General features: G+C 46.4%; 1 long non-coding RNA gene across 3 annotated transcripts in view; it reads left to right on the top strand.

Annotated features, from left to right (window-relative positions):
* Positions 1–18,494, top strand: part of LOC143036644 (uncharacterized) — a 125,136-nt gene that overhangs the window by 53,861 nt on the left and 52,781 nt on the right. For all 3 annotated transcript variants that reach the window (XR_012967384.1, XR_012967385.1, XR_012967386.1), the window contains exon 2: positions 16,728–18,494. This exon is cut by the window's right edge and continues 44 nt beyond it. This is a non-coding gene — a long non-coding RNA (uncharacterized LOC143036644). The remainder of the gene's footprint in view (positions 1–16,727) is intronic.

The following is an 18,494-nucleotide window of genomic DNA, read 5'->3' as shown; positions in this document are numbered from 1 at the left end:
ACGATAGCATTATTCAAAACTATGAAAGGTGTAGGCATAATTGACAAAAATGTCTGGTTTGTGTGGGAGCAGAGAACATTGAAATGATTATAATTAATATTACTATTATTATTGTTATTATAATTATTTTTATCATTATTATTATTATTGTTATTGTTGTTATTATTATTATTGTTATTATTATTATCATCATTATCATTATTATCATTATCATTATTATTATTATCATCATTATCATTATTATTATTATTGTTTGTTAATCATTAATTATTATTATTGTTGTTGTTTTTGTTTCTGGAAGCACAGACGGGAACAACGAGCGCAACTCTTACAGTAAAGTAAATACACGCAAATGTTTACACTCACATTCGCTAATACACACAGACTTTGAACATAATGTACATGATGACATGCACGCTCAGAGTCAGGGTGTAATGTAATGTACTCATACACGTAAATAACATGAAGAGACATGAATACGTATATCCATGTATGCCCATGTGTATGTGTTTGTGTGTAAGCATATCTACACATACACGCACACACACACACACACACACACACACACACACACACACACACACACACACACGCGCGCGCGCGCGCGGTTAGTAGAGTTCCCGGCTGCCACTACGGTGGTCCGGGTTCGAATCCCGCCCAGGGCTGAAAAAAAAATCAGTATCGTTGCGCTGCGAGTCGTTACTCCAACTTTCGTGGGCGGAGAGATGTGTGTGTGTGTGCGTTTTAAGGTCTCAGCATTACCCATAGATCGGTCATACATGAACTCTGAGCTCTCTTCCGGGAGGGAAATAGCTGTCGATCACGAGTCCGACACGTGATCCAAGACCATGGTGAATCGCACACACACACTTTACTTAAACCAACAAATACCCGTGTACAAAAGGGAATGGGGTCTTTATGGTCTACTAGACTCTTAAAGGAAAGGCAAACCCAGGGACCTTGATTTTGAAATGGGGGGGGGGGGGAAGAGGAAGGATAAAAAAAAAAAGATCACATGAGAATCCCTGCCATGCATTCCGGGAGGGTACGGGAGAGTGAGTGAGGGAGGGTGGGAGTGAAGGAGGGAGGGTGGGAGTGAAGGAGGGAGGGTGGGAGTGAAGGAGGGAGGGTGGGAGTGAAGGAGGGAGGGTGGGAGTGAAGGAGGGAGGGTGGGAGTGAAGGAGGGAGGGTGGGAGTGAAGGAGGGAGGGTGGGAGTGAAGGAGGGAGGGTGGGAGTGAGGGAGGAAGGGTGGGTGGGAGTGAGGGAGGGAGGGTGGGAGTGAAGGAGGGAGGGTGGGAGTGAAGGAGGGAGGGTGGGAGTGAAGGAGGGAGGGTGGGAGTGAAGGAGGGAGGGTGGGAGGGAGGGAGGGAGGGTGGGAGTGAGGTAGGTTGGTGGAATGTGTTCTTTGCATTCATTTTCGTCACGCGATGAATGAGTAATGATATGCACATAGCCCCCCCCCCTCCCTCCCTCTCATGACATCTAGGCCGCCTTTCTCGCTCTTCGTCCACTTTCTTCTTCTTCCTCTTTCTCCTCCGTTTCCTCCTCCTTATCTTTCTTCTCCGTTTCCTCCTCCTCCTCATCTTTCTTCTCCTCCGTTTCCTCCTCATCTTCCTTCTCCTCCTCATCTTCCTTCTCCTCCTCATCTTCCTTCTCCTCCTCATCTTCCTTCTCCTCCTCATCTTCCTTCTCCTCCTCCTCCTCCTTATCTTCCTTCTCCTCCTTATCTTCCTTCTCCTCCTCCTCCTCCTTTTCTTCCTTATCTTCCTTATCTTCCTCCTCCTTTTCTTCCTTATCTTCCTTCTCCATCCCTCCTCCTCCTTTTCCTCCTTATCTTCCTTCTCCTTTTCCTCCTCCTCCTCCTCCTCCTCCTTGGCTTCCTTCTCCTCCTTGGCTTCCTTCTCCTCCTTGGCTTCCTTCTCCTCCTTGGCTTCCTTCTCTTCCTCTTCCTTCTTCTCAATCCTCTCCTCTTCCTTCTTCTCGATCCTCTCCTCTTCCTCCTCCTTTTCCTCCTACTCCTCCTCCTACTCCTCTTCCTTCTCCTTTTCCTCTCCTCCTACTCCTCCTCCTTCTCCTTTTCCTCTTCCTCCTACTCCTCCCCTTCTCCTTCTTCTCTTCTTTCTCTTCCTCCTCTTCCTCCTGCACTTCCTCTCAATCCCCTCTTCCTCCTTCTCCTTTCCCACCATCTCCTCCGCTCCTCCTCCTCCTCTCCTCCACCTCCTCTCCTCCTCCTCCTCCTCTCCTCCTCCTCCTCTCCTCCTCCTCCTCCTCCTCCTCCTCCTCTCCTCCTCCTCCTCTCCTCCTCCTCTCCTCCTCCTCCTCCTCCTCCTCCTCCTATCCTCCTCCTCCTCCTATCCTCCTCCTCCCTCCTCTTCCTCCTCCTCCTCCTTTTCTTCCTCCTCTTCCTCCTCCTCCTCCTCTTCCTCCTGTTTGCCTGGACTTGAAGTTCCGGCAGTTTCTGGATCCTTTAGCTGGCCACATCTCCTAATGTCCCTCGATCACGGAAGCTCCCGGAGCCCTCATCCACGCATAACATTGTGTGGCGGTAACCAGAGAAAAGAAAATCAAGTTCCATCGCCCATTTAAAGGTCCACCCACTTCCCTACTAAGGGATTACCACAGAAATGAATGAAATAGACTGTCGGTAGGCAGTACAAAGGGGAAATGGTATTCAGTAGGGAAGAAGTTAATTGTTATATGTTACTGGTTTACTTGTCTGTTATCATTTGTCTGTTTGTTTATTATTTGCTTGATTTTCATTTATTATTGTTTGTCAATATATTATTATTTACTAATTACCTGTTTGTTTATTATCTAACTGCCTGTGCATTTATTTATTTTTTGATTTATTTTATTTTCATTTTTCATTTATCATTATTATATATATTTTTTTTCGCATCCGACCTAGTTATGGACCAAAAGTTTTCTTGTCGGCATGCTCCGCCTTTGTAATCCTTTGTAGGTGGGCTAACCCTTTGTTACAAAATTGAGTGCCATGTCTATAAATAAAATAGCCTGACGGCAGCTGTGATAATAAGCGACACCCGGTATGGAAGTCGTTAAGGGTGACTCGAAGCTTTGGTGTTGATTGCTTGGGGTGGAGGGTGAGGGTGAGGTTGAGGTGGTGGAGTGGTGAGGTTGAGGTGGTGGAAGGTGAGGTGAGGTGGTGGAAGGTGAGGTGAGGTGGTGGAAGGTGAATTGGTGGTGGAAGGTGAGGTGAGGTGGTGGATGATGAAGGTGAGGTGGTGGGTGATGAAGATGAGGTGGTGGATGATGAAGGTGAGGTGGTGGATGAAGGTGAGGTGGTGGATGATGAAGGTGAGGTGGTGGATGATGAAGGTGAGGTGATGTTGGGTGAGGGGGTTGTAGTGGAGGGTGAGGGAGTGGTAGTGAAGGGTGAGGAGGTGGAGGTTGAGGGTGAGGTGGTGGAGGGTGAGGTGAAAGGTAATAGTGAGGTGGTGAAAGGCGAGATACTGAAATCGGTGTCTTCATACGAAGTCGGACGCTCCGCTGAAACGAAAAGAGTCTCTTCAAGAAAAAAAAAACGAAATATTTCTTTATTTACAGACTCCTCGCTGATTCAGCATTTTCGGAACCCCACGCGAGGCTATTAATTTCTTTGACTGTATTTTATGGTGCAGTAGATCCTAATTAACTCTTCTCCCTCGTGTCTTCCTCGACGCCCTCCCTCATGAAGGACGAGAGTCACGTTCAGGGAGTGGGGCTGAAGTTCAGGGGACTCGTTTCAACGGGGCTGATGAATTTCAGGATCTGGAAAGCGAGGAAGTGGTACAACCGCATTCCAGGGCTCTGCGACAGCGTTCTTGCATTCCAGACCCTGGAGATGAATTGCAACAAAAGGTGGTTGGTTTCCGGTTTCCAGTGTTTAAGTTTAGTATTTATTATATGACTCGTATTTGCAACAAGGATATAGCGAATAAAGCGCTATCTAACCGTGGGGGGTGGGGGTGGCGCAAGCTTGTCGTCGAACTTTGGAATGGAATGGCATTGGAATTCAGTTTCGACGAAGATGACGACAACAGTCGATAGTTAGATATGCATGAGGTCTGCACAGAGAAAATTAATTGATAGAGGAGGAGGAGATGGAAAATAATTCGAAAGGAAATTATGATGAGTCAATACAAGGGAATGATAAAGCGAGGACGAGAAAAGGGAAGAATTGATGGGAAGGAGGAGAGTAAGGGGAGAAAGAAAGGAAGAAAATGAAGAGGATAGAAGAGACAGGAGGAGGAGAATGAGATAACAAGGGGAGGCAGAAGAGAGGAAAAGAAAGAAGAAAACTAAAGGATATTGGGAGAGAAAGAGAGAAACTAGGGAAAATGGAATAAAAGGGGTAAGTAGAGTCGGTAGGTTGGAAGAGATAAAGACAGATGGAAAATGATGATCATCAATTTGAAGCATAAGCCACGGGGGCATCGCTTCACTCACACCCCGACACCATTCCCCACGGTTTCTCATGCAAGCACCCTTCCCATCCCAAACTCCTCTCGGGAGATTCGATTTGCCTCAATCATGGATTCTGTGGATGTTCCCTTGGTCTCCTCCATTGAGGGTTGTCTCTTGTGGAGACAACGCTGAATAGGATCAGCATCAGGGAAACGTGTCACATGACCACATAGACGAAGTTGACGTTCACGAATTATGATGGTAACTGCCCTAGACTGAGTCTTAACACTAGAGTCTCTGGTTTGATGCAAGTCGTTCCAGAGTCCATAAAACCATGGGCAATGTCCCATGATTCTCCGAAGGCACTTGGTACCAAAGACATCGAAACTCATTTTCAAGTCACCGTCCATATGTCACAGCCGTACAGGTAGACAGGGAGCACAAGTATCTTGGAAAACTGGATCTTGGTCTTGCATGAATATCGACAGTTCCATGTAGTGAGTCTGTAACTTCATGGGTAATACCAGGCCTTCGAAGGACTTCCTGATACAACCCAACAGTGTTATTCATTACACTACCAAGGACGGAAGAATTTTTTTTTTTGGAAGAACAGAGGGAAAAATGTAGATGGAGGAGAATGAGATGGAAGAAAGTGACAAGTTAGAAGATAAGAAATAAAAGGAGGAAGAAGGAGGAGAGAAAAACTGGAGGAAAGAGAGGAGGAATGAGGAATAGGAACTGAATAAAACCGGCAGACGTTAGCCAGAAAAATATACAAAAGGCATGATAGTAAAATTATTAAAGCTTTCGGTTGTGTATAGTGTGAATGCTGTTTGGCAGTTTTACGTAGTAGAGAGAGACAGTGAGAGAAATAGAGAGTGGGGAATAAGGGGAGAGAGAGAGAAGAGAGAGAATGTAGGCCCTTCTTCCTCCCTGTATGTGTTCTTGAGAGTTCACTCTCCCTCCCCTGCCCCCTTCGTATCTATATTATTTTCAGTTTTGTCTTATTAGATTATCGGCTGCCCCCACCCCCTCCCTCTTCCTCCTTCCCCTCCCTCTTCCTCCTTCCCCTCCCTCTTCCTCCTTCCCCCCTCTTCCTCCTTCCCCTTCCTCTTCCTCCTTCCCCTCCCTCTACCTCCACCTCCTTCCCCTCCCTCTACCTCCTTCCCCTCCCTCTTCCTCCTTCCCCTCCCTCTTCCTCCTTCCCCTCCCCCTTCCTCCTCCCCCTCCCTCTTCCTCGTTCCTCTCCCTCTTCCTCCTTCCCCTCCCTCTTCCTCCTTCCCATCCCTCTACCTCCTTCCCCTCCCTCTTCCTCCTTCCCCTCCCTCTACCTCCTTCCCCTCCCTCTTCCTCCTTCCCCTCCCTCTTCCTCCTTCCCCTCCCTCTTCCTCCTTCCCCTCCCTCTTCCTCCTTCCCCTCCCTCTTCCTCCTTCCCCTCCCTCTTCCTCCTTCCCCTCCCTCTTCCTCCTTCCCCTCCCTCTTCCTCCTTCCCCTCCCTCTTCCTCCTTCCCCTCCCCCTTCCTCCTCCCCCTCCCTCTTCCTCGTTCCTCTTCCTCTTCCTCCTCCCCCTCCCTCTTCCTCCTTCCCCTCCCTCTTCCTCCTTCCCCTCCCTCTACCTCCTTCCCCTCCCTCTTACCTCCTTCCCCTCCCTCTTCCTCCTTCCCCTCCCTCTTCCTCCTTCCCCTCCCTCTTCCTCCTTCCCCTCCCTCTTCCTCCTTCCCCTCCCTCTTCCTCCTTCCCCTCCCTCTTCCTCCTTCCCCTCCCTCTTCCTCCTTCCCCTCCCTCTTCCTCCTTCCCCTCCCTCTTCCTCCTTCCCCTTCCTCTCCCTCCTTCCCCTTCCTCTCCCTCCTTCCCCTTCCTCTCCCTCCTTCCCCTTCCTCTCCCTCCTTCCTCTTCCTCTCCCTCCTTTTCCTTCTTCCCCTTCCTCTCCCTCCTTTTCCTTCTTCCCCTCCCTCTTTCCCCTTCTTCCCCTCCCTCTTCCTCCTCCCCCCTCCCTCTTCTTCCTTCCCCTCCCTCTTCCTCCTTCCCCTCCCTCTTCCTCCTTCCCCTCCCTCTTCCTCCTTCCCCTCCCTCTTCCTCCTTCCCCTCCCTCTTCCTCCTCCTCCTCTCTCTTCCTCCTCCACACTGCCCCCGCTCTCGTCTCTTTTTTTTTTTTTTTATCTCAGGCAACGCTTCCCCATTTTTTTTTTTTTTTTTTTTCGGAAATTTGTAAAGAAGTTGTCGATCTTTTGTCTTCGAGATGTATATCTTTAATTCGCCCAAAAGCAGCGCGATTGGCTGTCGTCTGGTGGGTAGTGTGTTGGTAGTTCTTCGTTTCTGAATTGCGTTAATTCGAGTAATCCTTCTCTGGATTTCAGTCTTCAAGAAATTTTGTTTAGCCTCGTGCTTTCCACAGAATTGTTTTCATTTTGCCAAATTACATACTAAACGGAATTTGCGAACTGCAAGTTGGCCGAACATAATTTGACCAAATGAAAGTTGGTAGCAGAGCATAAGGGAAAATTTCATATAAAATGTAAATCTTCCTATATTTGTGATGTATGAGGTGGAATGGATGGGGGATGGGGGAGTGAGGGAGTACGTTTGAGGAAAATTTGACGCAGCCCGGAGGGATTTCTCCCCGTCCTCTCCTTTTCTGCATGCGGGGACGGAGAGGGGTGTCGCTGATTTAATGAAGTGGCCTTGCTGTGGATGTGCTGTGTCTTGCGACACTGCTTCTGACCCAGGGCAGTGGACAAGATGCAGGGGTGACCCGTCATCTAGGAGGCTGCCAAGATAAGAGGGAGGGAAGAGGGTAGAGGGAAGTGGAGTATGTAGGGGATGGAATGGGTGGGAGTGTTTTTTTTTTTTTTTTTTGGCTACCTCCCTTACAAGGGGGAAAAAAGCCTTTGGTGTATGTATGTATTTGTTTCCAGCGCGTGAAACGAGAATAACCTTTTAACCCTTTTAATTCGGTTCCCTCTGAACAGATTCTTGTTCATCTTGATGTCAAACAATTCTCTAAAGTTTGAGGGAAGCCCCCTGGTCTAAACACGGTCGCGACCCACCGAGACCCCCTTAGGCTCAGCAACCCGGCCCTCGTGTGAATAAAATCGTTCGACGATTAGCCAGAATAAAGTATAGCCACGTTACCGCATTTAAGACTTAAAGGACTTGTTGACAAGAATTGACGACAATGAATTGATACCCTTCACAGGAACGGGACCAATACGTCTCAGATCGACATAAAGAGAGGAAGGAAAGGAGGTAAAGAGAGAGATACAGGAAGATAAAAGAGAATGGAAGTGATAGAGCAAGAGAAGTGGGGAGAGAGAGAGAGAAAGAGAAAGAGAGAGAGAAGGGGTACCAGAAAGAGAGGAGGGAGAGCAAAAGACGGATGTTGGAAAGAGAAAGAGAGAGGAGGAGAGAAAGAGAAAGAAGAAAAGAAAAGGATGACCAGAAAGAGAAGAGTGAGATAGAAAAAGAGATATTGGAGGAGAGAGAGAGAGAGAGAGAGAGAGAGAGAGAGAGAGAGAGAGAGAGAGAGAGAGAGAGAGAGAGAGAGGAGGATAAGGAAAGAAAGAAAAGGATGACCAGAGAGTGAGAGAAAAAGAGATACTGGAGAAGAGGGAGCATGAGAGAGAGAGGGAGAGGTGCAGTGCTGGCTTCTTTTATCAATTCGCCCGTGAAGGTCCACATGCATCTTTAGGCTTTGCAATTTCAATTGTTCCTTTCGCAAAGTGGTTGAGTGCACTAGAACGCCGCTGCGTAGCCGGCCCCACCAAGCGCCACCTCTAACGGCTGCGCAATAGTTTTCTAGTAAATTGGTTGAGTGCATTAGAACGTCGCTGTGTAGCCGGCCCCACCAAGCGCCACTTAATAGCTGCACAATAGTTTTCTAGTAATGGTTGAGTGCGCTAGAACGTCGCTGCGTAGCCGGCCCCGCCAAGCGCCACCTCTAACGGCTGCACAATAGTTTTCTAGTAAAGTGGTTGAGTGCACTAGAACGTCGCTGCGTAGTCGGCCCCACCAAGCGCCACGTCTAATAGCTGCACAGTTGTTTTCTATTAAAGTGGTTGAGTGCACTAAAACGTCGCTGCGTAGCCGGCCCCACCAAGCACCACCTCTAATAGCTGCACAATAGTTTTCTAGTAAAGTGGTTGAATGCAGTAGAACGTCGCTGCGTAGCCGGTCCCGCCAAACGTCCGTCAAGACCCTTAGTCCATCGGTCCCTCGAAGAAGTAAAGGTCCTCGAGGACGAGTAGGTCGATCTCCATGAGTTCCTCCTCCTACATTATACTCGAAGTTGTCGACCACCATGGGTTCCTGCTCCTACAGGTACTCGAAGCAGTCGACCTCCATGAGTTCCTCCTTCTACAGGTACTCTGAGTTCGGTCGGTCAACTTCCATAGGCTCCATGGAGGAGGACCACGAGTCCTCGACGTCCATCGCCTCGCAGAACCAGCAAATCCTTCCTGCTGGAGGTGGAGGGCGAGCCTAAACTGTAGCTATCGTTCGGGTGGTAGGTCTTGTTCGACGCCTGAAGATCCTGAAGAGAGGCGGAATGTCCGAGGAGGTGGTCGACTTGGCGGCGGGATGTTTGAGAATCGAGTGTACAGTCATGTATGTGTATATATGTATGTATATATATATATATCTTTTTTCAACCACAAATCACTTTTAATTCCATGCCATCGCAGTTGAGACTCAAGAATCGCTCGATGGAGGCATCCGTTGGAAATTGAAACATGGACGAGCCGAGGATTCGAACCCAGCTAACCCGTAACAAAGTTACAGTGACTTAAACCAATACACTATCAGTGATTTGTGGTTGAAAAAATATATTAATTGATCACTGGGAACCATTCAGTGTATATGTGTATATATATATATATATATATATATATATATATATATATATATATATATATATATATGTATGTGTGTGTGGTTCGAAACTGTATCCTGATTCGATTCGCCGAGCATCAGATTGTTTCGAAACGGGTTCGAATCGTAACACTCGAGGAGACGTCTTGTTGACATCTAAACGTTCTTCGATTTTCACCAAAATTGCCCAGGCGTGATGATGGCCATTGTCTGTAGATGGAGGATAATTGTCCTCAATTATGTTCTTCTCCCCTGCCAATGGTTTTACAGGCTTTTGTATCCAAATGTGATTTAATACGCCTTCTTAATTCTTACAATACGGTGACGTCCTTGAAACATTGTATTATGGCCAAAAAACATTTATTTATTTATTTTTGCATATAAGGTCTTCAACTTTGACCTGAATGGGGTCTCAATGGCTGAAGATCACTTTCAATCTGGGGTCCGTCCCCTCAAATGAATAAAATTGTTTTTCTTCAGTCAGAACAGAGCATATGAAGGTCGTCACTGTATTGAAGGGGTTAACTTAAGCAGACAAATGTTCCCTCTTACACGGGCTAGTACGTGGGATTGTATTATGTGCCTATTGTATGTGGGCTTACACACAGTAGTGCACAGTAGAGTACTTAAATATGTATGCAGGTGTGCGCGCGCACACACACACACACACACACACACACACACACACACACACACACACACACACACACACACACAGACACGCGCGCACGCACACACACACACACACACACACACACACACACACACACACACACACACACACACACACACACACACACACACACACACACACACACACACACACACACACACACACACACACACACTAACTAGAACTCGTGGCGCAGTTGGTAGAGTTTCCGGGTCCGAATCCCGCCCAGGGCTGAAATAATTTCACTATCGCTTCGCCGCGGGTTGTTACCCCAACTCTCGTGGGCGGGGAGTTGGGTGTGTGTGTTAGTGTAAGGTCACAGCATTACCCATAGATCGGTCATACGAGCTCTGAACTCTCTTCCGGGAGGGGAATATCTGTCGATCATGAGTCCAACACGTGATCCAAGACCATGGTGAATGATACACACACACACACACACACACACACACACACACACACACACACACACACACGCACACGCGCACACACACACACACACACACACGCACATGCACACACTCGGTGGCGCGGTTGGTAGAGTCTCCGATTGTCACTGCGGTGGTCCGGGTTCGAATCCTGCCCAGGGCTGAAATAATTTCAGTATCTCTGCGCTTCGAGTCATTACTCCGACTCAAGTGGGCGGGGAGTTGGGGGTATGTGTACGTGTAAGGTTACAGCATCACCCATAGATCGGTCATACGAGCTCTGAGCTCTCTTCCGGGAGGGAAATAGCTGTCGATCACGAGTCCAACAGGTGATCCAAAAGACCATGGTGAATACACATATACAGGACACAAGTCAAGAGACACATTCTGTGTACGAGTTGTTTCGTTTCTGGTTTCAGATTTGGCCTTTCTCGACAAGACCTTTTTCTTTAGAACTTATCAGCCAATTAATGTACTAAATTCACATGCTATGCCGTCAAAAATTAAATGGATAACTCTTTTCTTAAGATAATAACTTTGGTATTCTTAAAAAAAAATCTTTCCTTATATAAATCTTATATAAATCCTTGAAAGGGAAAGATGTTTTCTTTAAGAATACCACCGTAAGAATCTTACGGTGGTATTCTTAAAAAAATCCTTATATAAATCTTATATAAATCCTTGGAAGGGAAAGAATTTTTTTAAGAATACCGCCGTAAGTGCTTTGACAATCAAGATTGTCTAGAGTGCATACTTTTATCTCTTCTAACTAGAGACCATAACAGTATCCCATCTTGTTTTCATTGTTGTGATGTCTTGATGAAATCTCTCGCCATGCTCCTCGCTGACATCGCCCAAGTTTTCGGGGAAGAAATCGAGGTGAAATTGGAAGAAAAAAAATTGAAACAGCAGAGAAAGATGATTTGATAAACAGTAAAAAAAAAAAAAAGAAAAAAATATATATATATATAAAAATATGTATATATATATATATATATATATATATATATATATATATATATATATATATATATATATATAAAAAAAAAATAAAAAAAAATAAATAAACAAAACTTTTGTCATTTTTTGGCGTTGTGTGATACTCCACCTCCATGAAACCTTGAGGCTCAAGTCTGTGTAGATTTGATATTTTATGAAGAAGAAGGTGCTAGTGGTGGGTGAATGGAAGAACTAGCCTTGAAAATCTCGATATTTCTAAAAGTCTCGTAAACACGGTTTCTTTCCTTTGTCGAATGAAATCTATGAAATTACGTTGGTAGGACAAATTAGAACACAATTAATACATTGCTCCTGACAATGGGGCCTACAATCCCACATTCAGCTGAAGAGAATGGTTTAGTGTTAACCAGAATCAGATCCATAATGTGCGTCACAGTGGCAAAGGTGACAGGACCTCAAACAAGAAAAAATTATGTACAAAAAAAAAAACTAAAAAGAAAAAAAAAAACTAAAAAAAAAAAAAAAAAAAAAATGAAACAAATCTGATATACTTTAGTTCCGCCTGAAACTTTTGCGTTTTCTCTAATGAGAAAGTATTTCACTCTTTCATGTTTTGAAATGTGACGTAGGTGGTCTGGTATTGTTAATAATAATAATGATAATGGCAATGATGATGACCGTGATGATGATGGTGATGACAATGATAATAGTAATGATAATAATTTTATTTAGCAATGAATCAAATACATGAAATACAGATAATGAAAAGAATACATAATTCGAAATTACAATTACAATTGCCGAGTATAACACAAAAAAAGCATGTAAGCTTATTTCCATTGTGTTCCTCAATAGACTGTTATTCTACACTAAGTTACACAGACAACATACGTAGGGGTTAAAGGGACAGAAACAGTCATGAGTAATACCAGTCCAGTAAACATATTACACACAAACATTTATACGGCTTATGAAATCTAATTTTCGTAAGTATAGCCAATGGAGGTAGGAAAATTCTAATTTCTAATGGTAGACAACAATCTTCAGGGGTGATGAAAGCTGTGACCTTAGGTCAGGTCATTCTTCTGGGGCCCTATGGTCAGCTGGAGACTGTACATAATGCGTCTGAGGAGAGTAATATCACAAAGCTCTTCAGTTAGTATGCCTTTTCCCCTTTATCTTGCTCTTCCTCTTGTCCTTCGTTATCATCATGTTCATCAGCTTCTTCAGGAAAATATTGTTTTTGTCAAAAATAATTTCGTATGACAGCTGCAACGAACTGCTGTCCTCTTCCTCGTCCTCTTCCTTTTCTTCCTCGTTCTTCTCCTTTTCCTCCTTTTCTTTTTCTTCCTTTGCCCTCCTCCTCCTTGCCCTCCTTCTTGTCCTCCTCCTTGCCCTCCATCTTGTCCTCCTCCTTGCCCTCCTTCTTGTCCTCCTCCTTGCCCTTCTCCTTGTCCTCCTTGTCCTTCTTGTCCCCCTTGTCCTCCTCTTTGCCCTCCTCCTTGCCCTCATCTTTGCCCTCATCTTTGCTCTCTTCCTTGCCCTTCTCCTTGCCCTTCTCCTTGCCCTTCTCCTTGCCCTTCTTGCCCTCCTCCTTGTCCTCCTCCTTGCTCCCCTCCTTGCCCTCCTCCTTGCCCTCCTCCTTGCCCTCTTCCTTGCCCTCTTCCTTGCCCTCCTCCTTGCCCTCTTCCTTATTCTCCTCCTTGCCCTCCTCCTCCTTGCCCTCCTCCTTGCCTTCCTCCTTGCCCTACTCCTTGCCCTCATCCTTGCCCTTCTCCTTGCCCTCCTCCTTGTCCTCCTCCTTGCTCCCCTCCTTGTCCTCCTCCTTGCCCTCTTCCTTGCCTTCCTCCTTTCCCTCTTCCTTTCCCTCTTCCTTTCCCTCTTCCTTTCCCTCCACCTTTCTCCCCTTCTTGCCCCTCGTCCTTGCCCTTCTCTTTGCTCTCCTCCTTGCCCTCCTCTTCGTCATCGTCATCCTTCTCGTCTTCCTCCTCATCTTCTTCCTCATCTTCTTCCTTGTCTTCCTCCTCGTCTTTCTCCAGGTCCTCGTCCTCCTCATCTATGTCCTCTTCCTCCTCCTATTCGTTTTACTCCTCCTCCTCCTCCCTTAATTCTCGTTCTCCACCTCATATTCCTCCACTTCCTGGTACACCTCCTACTCCTCTTCCTACTACTCCTCTTCCTCGTCCTCCTCCTCGTTCTTCTCCTACTCCTCCTCTTCCTTGTCCTCTTCCTTGTCCTCCTCTTCCTTGTCCTCCTCTTCCTTGTCCTCCTCTTCCTTGTCCTCCTCTTCCTTGTCCTCCTCTTCCTTGTCCTCCTCTTCCTTGTCCTCCTCTTCCTTGTCCTCCTCTTCCTTGTCCTCCTCTTACTCCTCTTCCTCGTCGTCCTGCTACTCCTCGTCTTCCTCGTCCTCCTCTTCCTTGTCCTCCTCTTCCTCGTCCTCCTCTTACTCCTCTTCCTCGTCGTCCTGCTACTCCTCGTCTTCCTCGTCGTCCTCCTACTCCTCTTTTTCCTCGTCCTCCTCCTACACCTCTTCTTCCTCGTCCTCGTCCTCCTACTCCTCTTATTCCTCCTCCTCTTCCTCCCCCTGCACCTCATCTTCCTCGTCTTCCTCTTTTTTGTCCTCCTCCTCCGCCTACTCCTCTTCCTCGTCTTCCTTGTCTTCCTCCTACTACTCTTACTCCTCCTCCTTTTCCTCCCCTTACACCTCATCTTCCTCATTTTTCTCGTCCTCCTCCTCCTCCTCGTCCTCCTCCTCCTCCTCCTCCTCCTTGTCTTCTTCCTTCTCCTCTTCTCCTCCTCCTGCTCTTCCTACCCTTACACCTCATCTTCCTCGTCTTCCTCTTTTTTCTCGTCCTCCTCCCCCTACTCCTCCTCCTCCTCCTCTTACTCCTCTTTCTCCTCCTCTTACTCCTCTTTCTCCTCTTTCTCCCCTTACACCTTATCTTCCTCGTCTTCCTCATTTGTCTTGTCCTCCTCCTCCTCCTCAACCTCCACTTCCTCCTCCTCTTCCTCCCCTTACACCTCAACTTCCTCGTCTTCCTCCTTTTTCTTGTCCTCCTCCTCCTCCTCCTCCACCTCCGCTTCCTTGGGTGTGTTCAAGAGGAAATGCCTGCTCACGTTCGAGTCCTGACGACACGTGGATGGACGCCGCATCCATGCGTACGTGACTGGATGCTTGCAAGCGGAGGAGAAGGGGGTGGGGGTGGGAGGGAGGGAGGGGTGATATGTGTATATGTGTGCGTGCATGTGTAAATACCTAATTGTAGTATACAGGAAAGGAATAAAGCGTGTGTGTGTGTGTGTGTGTGTGTGTGTGTGTGTGTGTGTGTGTGTGTGTGTGTGTGATTCACCATGGTCTTGGGATCATGTGTTGGAGTCGTGATCGACAGTTATTTCCCTCCCGGAAGGGAGGTCAGAGCTCATATATGTGTGTGTGTGTGATTCACCATGGTCTTTGGATCACGTGTTGGACTAGTGATCGACAAGTATTTCCCTTCCGGAAGAGAGCTCAGAGCTCATATGTGTGTGTGTGTGTGTGTGTGTGTGTGCGTGTGTGTGTGTGTGTGTGTGTGTGTGTATGTATGTATGTATGTAAGTCTCGATGGGCACCTGTTGTGTACTCACGTGTCCGAAATTCCACCGAGACGACGTCATTCATTTTATTTCACCCGTTAGCAGCAGTTATCATTAATTATTATTGATAATCACTTCTTATTGTTCTTATTCTATTTGTATTGTCGCCTCATCGTCGTCTTTTTTGCTATCGCCACCACCACCATCATCATCATCGTCACCGTAATCCCCTTCACTATCATCACCATAACCGTTACCATCTCCTTCACCACTATCATCACCATTATCACAATCATCATCACCATCACTACTATTGTTATCACCAACGCATTCATCACCATTATCATCTCATTTCGAAAGCTGGAGACGAACGTCTTGGTCCATAGTAGTTGATGTTAATATTAATTTCTTTAAGTATGTACATTTAGTCGCTGACCGGACGAGTTATGACGTCTTGAGAGGATTTAGTTCGAATCTTGACAATCACTAAGCGAGTTTGTAATTAGTGACGGCATCATATCTATCTACAGTATATCTTATCTGTATAGACCAGCGTTTCCTAACCTTTTCCGACCATAGCACGCCCTGTTGTCATGTCTAAGCAGTCCAGCACCCCTAACTTGTTATCAGAAGGATAAAAAGAAAGTGAAGTGTACTGCTTGATGATTTATTTTCTTGATTCCTTAGAACTGAAACAAATTGACAATATTGTTTGTAGAAGAAATAAGAACACCCTAGAAAAATGAAACAGCGTGGGAGAAGTCAAATATGCACAACTGGGTAATCAGTGATACATATGTCATTGTGATTCTTGTGTGCATCACTTTCCAGCACCCCCTGTAATTGATTTCAGCATCCCCAAGTTGGGAAGCGCTGGTGTATACCAAAGGCTTCTTTCCCCCATATAAGGCAGCCATTTCCCCCCACATTCACCCCCCTCCGTTCCCCCTCTTATCTCAGCTCCGTCTTCTCTTATTTTCCGCATGAGGGGACAAGGAGTCAGGGTCGCCGTGCAAGTGAATCGGTCCTGCTGTGCTGTGCTGTGCCTTGCTGCATTGCTTCCGACCCGGGCAGTAGGCAGGAAATAGGGATGAGGGCATCCTATTTGATCCAATTCCTCTTGAGAAAGTCCTAGTTAAGGAGGTACAGTTCACGTCTCCTGAGAAGGGAAAGCTCGTGACGTTGGGGGCGGGGCAGTGCTGAAAGTGAAAACGTGAAACCCTGAAAGTCCACTGCCGGACCTTCGGCCTATCCTTTGGGTAACAGATCAGTCCATGAGATCTCGCCACAGGGGTTCAACTGAGGGGGAAGGCGCTCGCTCGGAGAGTGGGCCTTGTTGATCGAGACATCATTCTGACCGGAGTGCAGCCGTGGCAAGTGGCAGTCACTTCGGTTGTAACATACAACGAGTTTTCGGTCGATTTTTTTTTTCTTTTTGAGAGAGAGATAGAGAGAGGGAGAGGTGGAAAGAGAGAGAGAGAGAGTTTTGTTTACGCTAACGTTGAGCAGTACTATTCACTCGACGGCAGAAAGGTGGTAGTGGAAAAGAACCTCCAGGGACGTAAGGCGTCCATTGACATTCAATTATAGAAATTGATCTTCGGCTGAACAAAATTGAGCATTGCCAGAATAAAACCATGAAAGCAACCACATGACTGGAGAGGGCTAACTCTCTTAAACCCTTTCAGGGCACACCGATTCTTCGAAACGTGAATTAGGGAACAGACCACGACTTTGATGATTGGGACAACTCCGCCATCTTTGTGAATTAAACTTTATTCTTTTTTTTGTATATTTTTATATATTCTTCACGTTCCAGGTTTAGGCAATGAAACTTGTTTCAGTTGAAGTTGTTCATGCACCGGGTGAGATGCTGGGCAAGTGAAGCCCGACTCTCTTTCTAAGCCCAAAGGTCGCGCGCGTGCCTTCGTGAAGCCCGTGGCACATCCGGGAGCCCAGGTGACCTCGATTCCAAAGCGGGCATGGCAGGGAGCCCAGCGTTATTGAAGTGAGAAAGCCACGTTATTGAAGTGAGAAAAACACGTTGAAGTGAAAAACGTTATTGAATTGAGAAAACCACGTTACTGAAGTGAGAGCCACGTTATTGAAGTGAGAAAATCACGTTATTAAAATGAGAAAACCATGTTATTGAAGTGAGAGCCACGTTATTGAAGTGAGCCACGTTATTGAAGTGAGAACCACGTTATTGAAGTGAGAACCACGTTGTTGAAATGGTCCAAACACGTTATTGAAATGAGAAAACCACATTATTGAAGTGATCAAGATAGGTTATTGAAGTAAGCAAACCACGTTGTTGAAGTGAAAAACACGTTATTGAAAGGAGCAGAACACGTTATTGAAGTGAGCAAAACACATTGTTGAAGTGATCAAAACACGTTAATGAAGTGAGCTAAACACGTTGGAGTGAGCAAAACACGTTGGAGTGAGCAAAACACGTTATTGAAGTGAGCAAAACACGTTATTGAAGTGAGCAAAACACGTTATTGAAGTGAACAAAACACGTTATTGAAGTGAGCAAAACACGTTATTAAAGTGAACAAAACACGTTATTGAAGTGAACAAAACACGTGACTGAAGTGAGCAAAACACGTTATTGAAACGAGAATACCACGTGACTGAGCATAGCAAAGTGCTGACGTGATAAACCCACGGAACTTAAGTTTGGAGATTCAGGGACTGAAGTGAGTCTGGTACGGTATTGAAGCGATCATTTGCATTTGGTTCTTTAGTCAAAGGAACGGGAGCGAAGAAGAAACAGGAGAGGAACTTGACAGGAACGAAACGGAGACTTTCGCCGTTCCCAGGTGAACGGAACGAAACAGGAACGGAAGCGAAATAGAGAAGGAATAGGAACCAACAAACGAACAGTGCAAGAGGACAGAGGAGTTGAGAACAATCGAGGAATCAATCAAGAGACAATCAAGAGGCAATACGATCAATCAGGGAGGAATATATCGTCCTGACGTTGTCCCCGAAGTGACAATGACCTGACCTGACCTGACCTGACCTGATAGATCGATCTTGGTGCTCCTCCTCCTACTACTCGTCCTTGTCTTCATTTACTTCGTCCTCCTCCTCGTCCTCCTCCTCGTCCTCCTCCTCCTCTTCCTCCTCCTCCTTCCTCCTCTTCCTCATCTACTTCTACCTCCTCTTTCGTACTCGTCCTTCCCCTTCTCCTCCTCATTCTTGTCTTCATTTACTTCTACCTCCTCTTCCTCGTCCCCTCTTCCTCGTCTACTTCTACATTCTCTTGCGTCCTCGTCCTCCCCTTCCTCGTCTTCAGCCTCTGCCCCCTCTTCCTCGTCTTCATCCACCTACCTACTCCTCTTCGTCATTGTCCTTGTCCTTGGACTAGTCCTAGTCCTCATCTATTCCCTTTTTTTCTGTTTTTACATCCTCCTCCTTCCACGTACTCATCATCGTCCTCCACTTACTCGTCTTCGTCCTTTTTCGCTTCCTACACGTCCTACTTTTCAGTCTCCTGCTTCACCTCTTCCTCCTCCTCCTCCTCTTCCTCCTCTTCCTCCTCCTCCTCGAGAGTAGGTCTTGTCTCACGTCGTGATGA

Source organism: Oratosquilla oratoria, chromosome 21, assembly GCF_046742065.1.
Source record: "Oratosquilla oratoria isolate Oo_2021 chromosome 21, ASM4674206v1, whole genome shotgun sequence".
In the NCBI taxonomy this organism is placed as follows: Eukaryota; Metazoa; Arthropoda; class Malacostraca; order Stomatopoda; family Squillidae; genus Oratosquilla; species Oratosquilla oratoria.
Note: the sequence above shows the minus strand (reverse complement) of the source record. Positions and strands in the feature narration are given on the sequence as shown.